A 10,788-nucleotide genomic window follows, 5' to 3' on the forward strand; every position below is an offset into this window, starting at 1 on the left:
TATATATATATATATATATATATATATATATATACACATCCAACGTACTCAAAATTTATCAATTCAATCACACTTAAAATCGATCAACTCAAATAAAACTCAAAATCAACATATATACACATGTACGTACCTATATATAGCTCCACAAACTAATTATGGACAGATTTCAACAACACCCAAACTTTTTCTCCCGTTTTTCTTCTCCCGTTTTTTTTTCTCAGATGAACTGCTGTCCAGATCTGCGAATATAAAGCACTATAGCCGACGAAGGAAAATTTCGTCGGCTAAAGTCTACTTTAGCCGACGAAAAATTGATTCGTCGGCCTGGTTTTTTTTTTTTCGTCGGCTAAAACCTATCTTCTGGTAGTGCCATGTTCTTGTATTTGACATTGTAAATTATGGATGCCCTAAAGACTCCATTATCTAATTTTAAGTATGTTTCATACAAAAAAAAAAAAAAACCAACAAAGAATCGATGACCATTGAAAACTCATTCATTCGAAACTGTTTGTATGTTTTGCAACAATCGCATTAGTACACATGACACTATTGGTGTTTAAGCAAAATCGTCTAGCATGTCTATACCCCGTCTATGAGCTCTAACTCCTTCCTAGTAACGTCTGGACGGTCTTAAGATTTTAATTATTATTCTTCTTAGGCTTAAAAATGTCTTATTTTAGTATTATTTTGTGCTTAACACTCTCACTCTGTAAAAGATAAAAAGTTTTCTCTCAATTGGAATCGCCTCGGCGCTGGTGTGTTTGGCCTCGCCAATGCAAGAGTAGTGCGGCAGATGAGAGTTGGTCGGCTTATCTTAGGCCATGAGGCAGTGATCTGGATACGGTCTTCGTTCGCGGCTAGAAGAAGCGACTTCATTGTGATGTGGAAAGGAGAACGGAGGCTGGTTCAACTATGATCGGAGCCAGATCGGCATCAGGGCTGAGTGGTGGAGATGGGCGTTGGATGTTGGCTTGGTCGACGGCGGCGCTCGATGGTCCGACATATTTGGTTGTTGTGCTTCAATCTAGAGGCTAGCTCGGGGTGGGACCCTTAATGGTTGAGGTCGTCTTTAATGGCAGCGGAGACGGGATGGTCCAGAGTAGGTGGTCGGTTGACGGTTGTGTTGGCTGAACGGTCTGATGGGTCAAACCTTCGGCCTAGAGGGATGGACATGGTGCTGCCTTTGTCCATTGGGCCTATGTAGGCCCATGTTAGATGGAGGTTGTGCTAGTTAATTAATGTTTTTAGTTAGTAGTTAGACTATGGCTACTTACGGGTCTAGAGCATTTTCTTAGTTATTGCGTTTTGGCCTTTAATTAGGTTTTTCATATGCTCTGGGGTTATCTCGTCTGTGTAGGCTGGTCTTGGAAGTGGTCAAATATGTTAGGTTGGTCATTATTATTCCTTTCCCACTTGGTTCTTGGTGGCTAGTTACTCGGTTGTTTTCTTACCAAAGCAATATTGATCAAGACGTTTCACCCCATGGTTTTTAGCATAGAGATTGCTTAGGTTCTACAAAGTAGTTTTGTATGGTTCAATTTTTTCGTAACCCCTGCGGACTGATTGTTGTTGCCAATCCTCAAGTTGTTATCAATAAAAATGACGCCTCACGTTCTTTGTTCAAAAGAAAAAACACGCTCACTCTGTTTTGAACTCATTGTACAATTTTGAAATTTAAATTTTAAATACCATATTCATTATTCTATCACTCCTTATATACATTTTAAATTATATAAACAAAGACTAAAAATAAAAAACGGAAAGTGATCCTCATGCCTACGCTCCAACTCTTGCGGAATGCCTAGGTATCACGAAACCTAGGTTTCACAGAGGTAGTGGTGAGCCTTGTGCTCCCCCGTCCAAGCAACGGAGAGATGCAACGACGCAGCCTCGCAAATGTATTCTTTTCTCAAGCGGTGGAGTTGGGATCTCACCCAAGTTTCAAAGGTTGCAGCAGTGCCAGATTGTGGCGGCAGATGGTGTTTTTGGATCTTTTGGGTCTTATGAATCCGGATTGTGTCTCACCAATCTCAGATTGATGGTTTGCAAGAGAGCTCCGTTGCCGGTGGTGACGAAGTCGGCAGGATCGAGAAGCCGAGCCTGGGTGTTTCGCTTCTCGACTACCTCAAGCCTTACGTTGGGGAAAGCTAGTTTGGGTCCTCAGGCACAGGCGATGTGGTCAGACTTCGGGGCCTGGACGGCGTATCACAGTCCAACGATGGTCATGTCGAAGGGAGGTGTTGGCTACGACTTAGGGTTTGAGACTTCTGCCTTATGGTCAAGTTTGACCAGCTTGAGATTTGGGTTAGTTAGGCTGGCTTTTAGGCTAGGAGTTGTTGGGCCCAGCAATGTGTAGTATGGGCCATGGTTTGAGAAGGTTGCTGGGTTGGTTAGCCCTTACGTCAAGGGCAAGGTCAAAATTTAGACCTCGGGTTGTCTTCAGCCTGAGCATCAGATGTAATTTTATTACTTAGTTTTTAAGTTTATTAGGTGTACATCAATTCAGGTCTTAGGCAGTTGATATTATGTTCAAGGAATTAGGTAGCAAAGTTACTTTCTCTTGCTTCGGGCTCTTTAAGAGCCTATATGTAATCAGTATAGTTCATGTAATGGTGCTTGACAACCTCCCTTAACATACCTTGTAGAGGACGGCATATGATGTAAATGTCTTTTGGCTATTGATGAAGCAATACAATTCCCATTTTCAAAAACAAAAATCAAAAACAAAACAAAAACAAAAACAAAAAACAAAACAAATGTTTTAAGATATTTCATATGTGTGTCTTGACCTTATATCATTAGGATATGTAGTTAGAATAGGACTGTGTATTTTTTATCATTACCATATTGGTACTTTGTAATTCCCTATATAAAAGACTTCTATCAATGAATAAGATGATGATTCTCTTCCTATCTCATCATCTACAGTTTATACTTCATCACGTTATCATGCACTTTATTCTAACCCTAGAGCCAATAGCTCACCATTTGTTTTTCGAAACCCTAAACAAACATTTTTCGGCTCTTATGTCCGACTGCCGCCGCCACCTGTTTTCACGGTCGCCGTCCGACATCACCGGCTGCCAATCCCATGGCTGCCTGCCGACGATTTTTGGTTTCTTCCGACTACAATTTTTGATTTTTTCAAGTGTTTGAAGTTTCGAAATGTATGTTTTGAAACCCTAAACTTTTCCAAGTTCAATAACTCGGGGAGGATAAAATTTTTTCATCCCTTCTCCATCTTCATTATATGCTTGGGATTTTGTGTATGCAGGTACCAAAAGCCCGAAATTTTATTCGTGGGTCAATAGTGTATTTGATCACTCTTGTTTCTTTGTTCGGGTTGTGTATGATCAACCCTGACCTTTCTCGGATTGTGTTTAATCAATCCGAGGCCAGTTTTCCAATTGTGTTTGATCAATTTGCGGCTTTTCCGGATTGTGTGTGATCAATCCGTAGGACAAACCATTAAAAGCATCCTTTGTGACCTCTATCAAGTGTCATAATAGCTTGGTTTTGTATGCAAGAGCAACGTAACATTCTGCTCATTTGAGTTTTGACGTGCTTGATGCCTAAGGCGAATCTTCGCTAGGTATTTGTAGAACCTTTCATTGGTCAAGATTAAACCACATATTTTGACCTGAAGGCTAACAAACCTAGATGCCGAGATTATACATCTCTCGCGCACAAAGTTTTGAGGCGCCATATCGACAACAGCCTTCAACGGCAATATGTTCAAAAAGTAATGACCACAAAGTACTGCGGAATGCACTCATAGAGCGTTTCTTGAAACGTCAATCTAACTCAACTTGTTAAGTTTTACCACCTTTTTATGACTATACATTGTCGGTGAAATGTTGTGGCATCATGATCCATAATCTTTAGAGGATTCAATCATCATCAAGTTCTTTAGGCCCTCCAAGTTAGTTTGGAATTACCAACGAGACTTGATTTTGATCATTATGTTGCAAACAAGAATTGCATAAACGCTAATGCGATAAAATTATTAGCTTGCGCATACGAGATTAACTCCTAATGTGGGGAAAACAATATGGGTCACGGCCAACGGCAGAAAATGCCGTGCCGATGTCTACAAAAGAGGGGGAGGTGCCGCCGGCCCTAATGGCGACACATCCGGTCTAGACACCTGTTAAAACTACTCACGCCCGCTTAGGACAATGCAGCCGTGTGGATCTCCGGATCACTGGTTCAAGATTGTCCACCTGATCCTCAAATTGTGAATGCATACAAAACGGTACGAAAAGTCAATATGAGGACAATAACATCATCCTTGTGCTCGCGGATTTTATAGATTCGGATCCAGCTCTAGCTACCCCTAACTTTAACGTCATCGGCTAGACATTGATTTTATATCCAAGCTATATGTAATAAGGCGTCGTAACGACGTCTTTCCTTTATTCAAGACCTCGATGTACTCACATTAGCAATAATGAATGCCTTGAGAATTTTTCAAAGTGAAACTATTCTCCTCTTATGGTTCGTATTGATTTACAATCAAGATATAGACTTACATCATCCTTAGAAACATGGCATATTGTGCCGCTTTTGGTCCTTTCCTTTGAAAGTGACACACGACATTGCATCCTCAAGGAGGATCGCCCACGTGATTTCAGTTAAGTTTTCTACCCTATAGCGGATTTCCATCATCAATTGTTCAACTAGGCTCATCCAAACTCAATGTGATGTCTTAGAATTGTCTGAAATTAAAGAGATAATGGTTTAAGTGTGCCTCGCACTACCGACCATTCACGGACATGTCTGGTCATACTGACTTGGAGTTACCGAAAGCTTTTTATTTTGGGGATCCCTACGCTATTAACCAATTGTCGTATTTCAAATACGTTGAAGACTAATAAAATCGCATAATCATCATAATCGAATCCTCATGTTCCTCTGAGTTAGTTTATGTTCATATAAGGGAGCTTTTGCTAACTAGTCATGGAGTTTACGACCTTGGAAAGACCGAAAGGACTTGATTTTGATCATATACAGGTCATTTTGGCTTCGGCTTATGCCCACACGCCATTCGCAAGCTTCATTGCTTTGCATATGCCAAATCTGCGAAAAACAGCAATCTGTCCCTTTTGGATAACCAACTTCGCTTGAGCTTTGTGAATAGCTCCGAATGAACCAGACAGTGACTTTTATATCATTGGAAAGCTCTACGAGTCTAGTTTTCAGAAATTTTTGCGGTTCGTCCATATCAATTTTAACGAAGAAGTTATAGCTGTTTTAGTGCGCAAAAGTCATTCTATGTGGAAATTTTTATGCACTCTTGGGATTGTAGCTTTTTGTAGCTTCTTTCAATCCTTCAAAATGATTCAAGTGAAACTATTTACTCACCTATCTACTCCTTTTTGTAGAATTGTCTCACAGAGACATTGAGTGCCTCGCAGATAGTGGAATTATCCACAACATTCTAGGGAACCAGCAACTATCTTTGGATTTTGTGCCTCTGTAAATTTTCTGTGACTACAATAATTGAATCATACTGGTCATTTAGGGACACAGTTTAGCTTACATCTTGATGTCTTATGGCACCACGATCAACATCACATATGCCCTCTATGCATTGAGAGGTAACCGAACCATGTTGAGTTTTAAAGACATTCACGCTAATTGTTTTCATTTGAAAACAGATTGTGAAAATAAACAAGAATTCTTTTGTGTATACCTTCTCATGAATGTTGAATGAAGCGCATCTTGGAGGAGTTCATGAGTTAATCTAGTGGACTGTATGTCACTACGATTCGAATATCGAATCTCATGTTGTCACGAAACATGATATTTGGGACACCGACTCATATAAGCTTTGGTTTTGACCAATTCAGGTCATCCTGGAAGAGATATAATGCTCCAAATTTTGAGAAATTCTTATGGACATCTATTATTCCGCTCAAAACGAAGACATTCGGGATCTAGCTTCTCCATGAAGCATGATGGTGACGTCATGGTTGTAAATGGCGGCACCCTGGGGACATTGACGTCACCCGAACACGGCTCCAACTTCCCGGAGACCGTCCGGTCAATTCCTCAAGCAATTAAAGTGCATCGGCCTTCTCTCGATGTCTCATTAGCCTCCTGCAATTCTCATTCCTCGTTTTGAAAACCTATTTTTTAGCTAAATTAGGAGTGAGACCCTCCTACGCTAAATGACACAAAAGTGAACATTCCATTTTTACATCAAACTATGTAGATAGATACAACCAACTTGCGGACACTTTTTTATGCTTTATGGTGTTGGTTGAAGTGTTAACACACTGGTCACGTGTTACACTATTATCTACTGTTTATGCTGCTTATGTTTCTATGGGCTCACTACCCATTCTTTAAAGAAGTTTATCGGGATATAAGTTGAAGTATCATGTACCCCATGTTCACATGCAATATGGTCTCACCAAGGCTACAACTAAGCAACTTTAACTTGTTGCTCGAACATTATTGACGCGCACCAATCTTTCTATTACGTTTTTTGGGCTATGCAATATTTACATGCAACATTAGCTTGTTGCTCGAACATTATTGATGCGCACCAATCTTTCTATTACGTTTTTTGGGCTATGCAATATTTACATGCAACATTACTATTCATCTACGACCCACCATCATTGAATATTATTGTACTACAGCTCGTGACTATGTATCAGGATTGACACTAAATTGCAATCCTTGAGCTCAAACAGGATTGAAACGGATCTCCAATCTTTGAGCTTGGCTAGATGTTATTTCTAGGCGCCACATCGTAATGCCACTACGCAGAATGATGGGTCATTTGAGATGAATAAGTTTAGGTTGGATATGAACCTCCACCTATAATTTGCTTATGTAGAAACCTTGTCAGGCGATCTCAATCCCCGCTAAATTGCGGATTGTCACTTTGATGAGACAATATTCCCGCCTTTAGGGGGAGATAAGAACACAAGTATTCAAGTGAAACCATGTGAATTGTCGTGGTTTGTCCCCACTAAGTCTCATCTTGATCCCAAATGCTTAAAGTGTTAAAGTGACGAGGTCATATGCTGCAAATTTGTCTACAAGGATTGATGTCCTATCTAGAGGACATGGCGCGACCAAAAAGAGTTGGTCTTGACGCCATCACCATAAATGGTGATATGGTGACGCCATATAGTGGCAAAATTGGTGTCACAAGGCCGTGTGGCTCGATCCTCGAAAGGAGGGAGGCCCTTAGGTTCGATACTTTCTCACATTAGGAAGAAAGCGAGTTTAGCACAACCTAATCCATTGATCAGTGATACTCTAATCCGTCTCATGAAATCTGAATTGTGATTATCATTAGGGGACGCCTCAATGTCAAATCCAATCCATATAGAGATCTCTACAAGTATTACACTAGTGTACATGAGGACGTGGGATAATGAGTCTACTATCGAACCACCCTTCGTTGATGGATGTCAACTTAGTTGATTGGCCTAATGGAAAGATGCGATCCAACATTAACAAAGAGATAGGTCCTTAGGCAGGTGATGTTGACACCGCAACGTAAACCCTATCAACTATGCCTTTGTTAGATAATGTAGCGAGAACAAGAGCTTAGACTCACCTTATGATGCAAGGTCACTCACTAACACGCACTGGGGTCGACTACGATGAGATATGCTCTCGTAATGGATGTTATTGCACTCCATTACTTTATCAGTTTTGTTGTTTCCGAATAACTGAACATGCAGCCTATGAATGTGGTCATAATAACATCTGTACGGGATCAGAGATATACATGAAGGTCTTAATAGACTTCATCTATCCGAATCAAGTTGCTCTAGATCATAAGAGCGCACGTTTGCAAGAGAGGTTGGAACGCACACTATCTACTTGATTTGAAAGGGATATGATGAATTATGCCCTTGCGTGTTGATTATGGATTTACATGGACTCTTGATTGAACAAAAGATGCCAATATGTATCAAACATCCGAAGTTAAAATGAAAAAGATCTTGGGAAGACACGGTCTCGAAAAGGTACTCGATGACTGTATTGATGATGATTTTCTATCAATCGGTTTAGGCGCTTTAACAAAAAATAGGCCTACATATGCCCCATGATTAGTCAAAGTCTTTACTTTAAAGAGAGATTCGTTGTTTTATCTAAAAAATATGACAAATATGTGTTAAGAGATGGAATTCCTATCTAAGTATAATAAGACGCATCAATGTACTCAACACAATAAGAAAACTTGTCATCTCATTCGCTATGAAAAATTGTAAAGTTAAGTGTACCTATGCGCCCACGCAACGCCATTGTAATAGAAGTAACTCCTTTTTCAATACTTAATGGTATGAAAGGTTGAGGCTTATTCTATCTCTACATAAGAAAGACACATCAAAAGCGAAATTAGAATCTGCCAAGTTTCGTAGGTCAACTTCCATGGGACCTACAGGAACGCTCACTCACTGGAAAATTGTGAAATTGGTACCATTGGAAAGGTCTATGTGTCTACTTTTCAGGGACATAAACCATTTGATCATACCTGTCATATTTAGTGAGTTATGATCGTTTTCGTAAAGTAGGATGAATCTGTCCGAGAATCTAATTTTGGCAAAACAGTCAAGTTCGACTGGACTTTGTGAAGATCTCTTGACGAACCAGAATATGTGTAATATACTCTTGGAAAGCTAAATGATTCTAGTTTCTAAAACTGTTTACGGTTCGTTCATATGTATTTCCTAGAGGAAGTTACGACTGTTCTAGTACCCGAAGGTCATGCTGCGCAGAAATCTGATTTACAGCGTGAACTTATGTTTTGAGTTCACAAACGGCCTTCTCCTCAAGATCTAAGTGTAAAAGATCAAGTTTGAGGACAATACGACATGATCTAGTTAATCACTGCCTAATGCCACATTTGAAGACATGTTAAAGAGCATTGACATGTTAAGTTATCGAAACTTCCGTGATTAGTAAAAATCAGGAAGAGCCCAATTATAAATGTAAAGATTAGGGGGAGGTGCGAACTTCAGGAGGAGTCTAGCACATGCATGTCATTATCAAATGTGAAGGGTGCATCGTACTCTTTTTCTCCTACGATCAAGATTTATATAGTTTTTCTCCCACAGAGTTTTTGTTACTTGATGAGGTTTTTAACTAGGTGATATATCAGCACCACCGGCATACCGGCGTGCGGCACAATGAGGAGTGTCCTAGGATATTCCATATGTGTGCCTTAGCCTTATGCCATCAGAATATGTAGTTAGAATAAGACTGTGTATTCCTTATGATTACCGTATTGGTACTTTGTAATTCCCTATATAAAGGGCTCCTATCAATGAATAAGATGATGATTCTCTTGCTATCTCATTTTCTACAGTTTATACTTCATCAACATGTTGAGGGAACCAATGCCAAGCGCCCTCATTAGCCTTGCGTGTGCGTTCTCACAACAGCAAATTAGCTTAAAGCGCATCCCGATCGGACACGTAGACGCACGTGTGTGGCTCGGTCCGGTGCGCGCTTCTAGAAACTTCTTTCTGTGCCAGGCTGTCGACAACCACGAAGACGATCCTCTCCGCTCAACCTCTATAAATAGACACCTAGCCTCACCAACAAAGGTAACTGAACTCATTCTTCTTCTTTGAGTTACAAATTGTCAGCTATGATTCTTGACTTGACCGTCAGAGAGCGATTGTCTGGAGCAATCCGGACAATCCTCTAACCGCTTTGTTGTTTTACAGGTTCATCGGATAGTTTTTTTGCGGACAAATCTCTTATCGCACGGACCTCTCTGTGCGATATATTTCTTTTCCCTTGTTAAATTTTCATCCTTAATAGTTGGCGATCGTCTGCGGGTCTCGAACGCAAAGACCACGCTTGATTTCACCTATGGAGTAACCATGATAGGTGAAATCAAGTCTTTCCTCATTTTCATAATGGATTTGAGACAGCAGAACATTGCATAAAACACAGCAAGCTATGATCTTTTATTAGCATTTCGAAACAAAAGTACAATTGTAAACGAGATGGGTCAAAAAATGCTTTCCGCACAAGAGCTAGCAAAAATTTTCCTTCCCCGCAAAATACAACTCCTACTCTAAAGGAATGGGACGGATGCTTAACGCTCTAGAACCCAGGAAAACAGCAACCGCTCGGTTTAGCTATCCGCCTGGTTGATTACGCCGTGCACTAATGCTCCTTCATCAGCAACAATTGCCTGCGAAACTTCACTTCGCACACGAGCGTAAACTTGAGGACGTCCCCTACCCCAGCCTCAACCCATTCCACGACGGGAGACACGCCTGGCGAGACCCAAGGATTGATCAGGGATATGAGAGACAGATCCTGACGGACGAAGACTCAACTCGAGATCAATTCCCAGCGGAATAGACAATTCACGCACGGGAGACACAAGGATGGGCTTATCCAAATTGCTAATCAAATCTTTTGTCACCCTTTTGCACGACATCTCTGCTAAACAATCAACAAACAAAACAGCGGGCATAAATGATATGTCGTCAAAACAAATAACGACATAAACACAAACGAAGGAAACAAAAGGGGCGAAAAACAGATCAAAACCCTATTTTTATGTGACTATTCGAATTCCCGCCACAGGATAACGATGAACACAGAGAGAAAACTCATCGGTTTACCATATTCCGATTTTCAAAAACAAAATGACGATCGAAAAACCAGGATTCCGATCTATTCAATATCGCAACAGATCGGAACCGATTCACTTGCTTAACAAACAGCAACAACAAACAACATATATATATATATATATATATATACAGTATTTTCTCAGGTGCTGATGTCCGT

Source organism: Fragaria vesca, linkage group LG5 (assembly GCF_000184155.1).
Source record: "Fragaria vesca subsp. vesca linkage group LG5, FraVesHawaii_1.0, whole genome shotgun sequence".
In the NCBI taxonomy this organism is placed as follows: Eukaryota; Viridiplantae; Streptophyta; class Magnoliopsida; order Rosales; family Rosaceae; genus Fragaria; species Fragaria vesca.